Genomic DNA, 1,473 nt, shown 5'->3' with positions numbered 1-1,473 from the left:
GCAGAAGGGCTGAAATAGGAGAGTGAAGAGGGAGGAGCACGGAGCGATGTCCGCCCTCTCTGAGCGCTGGCGGACGACTGAGGGAGCCTGGCTCCGGATGGAGGAAGACCCTCCCAGCGAGTGAGGACCGCCGCCAGGCGAGGTGGAGTATGGACCCGCCCAAAACGGGGGAGTCCACTCTCACTGTATGTAGAGAACAGATAGAGGTTTGAGGCAAACATATTGTGTGAATATTTTTTGTTTGTGTTAAAGGGGAACATTTTATTGGAACGTCGATGGGTTGCAGGTTTGTCTTTTGGGGAAGAAGTTGCTGAGAACTTCGAAGCCAGCGGATGATGTAGCTGATGAGACTCCAAGGTAGTGGAGCAAAGGACCTCGAGCTGTGAGGAGAAGCAGCAGTGAAGAGGAGTGTCACGTGCTTCTGTAGAGGTGGTGTAGCAGCCAAGAGAGCTGTGGAAGAACCTAACAGAAGGGTGAAGCACCGTAGTTGCACAAGGAAACTTCATGATAGCAGCCGGGAGGAGCTGTAGAGGATCCTGGTAGTGAAGCCCGGAAGGACCTAAAGAAATAGGGTAGTGAACTTCCAGAGGTGGAAGGGGAAGTTCTGGTGGATTACTTATAGGGAGTTGATAGTGTTTGGTTGTCATTAGCGTGCAAGACGCAGTGAGAGGTGAGTGACTGTTTGCATTCTTATGTCAAGGAGTGATTTATTCTGAAGCTTAGAGTTGCAGTCGTAGGCTTGATTACCTACAGATATATGTGCTCGAGGACTGACAGTGATCGATTAATCATTGTTGTGTATCAATGAACATTTATACTGATATATGTTATTGCATTCAAATGCTGGTTTGCTATATATACATTATCTTGCTGATAGTGCAACAGTGTATGTAGGCTTGACCAACTTGAGGAGGTTAATAGTATCAGGTGGTGAACCAGGAGATAGGATACCACTTGATAAGCTGATAATAGAGTTCTGAAGGTGTTGGAGTGCAACCTGATTGTGATATTATAGAGTATAGGATTCATTATTATCATATGTGTGTATGTATCGTGTATGTGCTTTGTCCAGTAAATGTGTCACAATTTGCTGGTGTTTGCCCTTGTCCTAGTGAGGCTTCCCAGGAAGTAGTGAAGAAGGAGAGAGAAAGAGAAAGAACCAAGAACCACTGCTGTGGACAGGGTAAGAGGTAATACTAGTAAGTCATAGGGGATTGAGGAGATCATATCTCATAAGGAGAGAGTGGGGGGTCACAGCGGCTCGAGTGGGTGTGTGCACGTGACAACGAGGCTAAGTGTTGGAGCCGCATCCCCTAAACGTGTGACGCTGAGCCCCTCTCCAAGAGCCAGAAGCGCCAAGGGTGATCTCCTAGTATAAGCACTCTGCCGAGTTGTGGGTTGGGTTGTCCATAGAGAAGGATCGACGACGACAACACCAACCAACCCACAGTCTATAATACTTACCTGGTGAGC

The 1,473-nt window shown here is 47.7% G+C and overlaps 1 long non-coding RNA gene across 1 annotated transcript in view; it reads left to right on the top strand.

Annotated features, from left to right (window-relative positions):
• Positions 1-1,089, top strand: part of LOC138350752 (uncharacterized) — a 1,705-nt gene extending 616 nt beyond the window's left edge. The window contains exon 2 of the long non-coding RNA XR_011222251.1: positions 287-1,089. This is a non-coding gene — a long non-coding RNA (uncharacterized lncRNA). The remainder of the gene's footprint in view (positions 1-286) is intronic.
• Positions 1,090-1,473: the final 384 nt, after the last annotated feature.

The sequence above is a fragment of the Procambarus clarkii genome, chromosome 47 (assembly GCF_040958095.1).
Source record: "Procambarus clarkii isolate CNS0578487 chromosome 47, FALCON_Pclarkii_2.0, whole genome shotgun sequence".
Lineage (NCBI taxonomy): Eukaryota > Metazoa > Arthropoda > Malacostraca > Decapoda > Cambaridae > Procambarus > Procambarus clarkii.
Note: the sequence above shows the minus strand (reverse complement) of the source record. Positions and strands in the feature narration are given on the sequence as shown.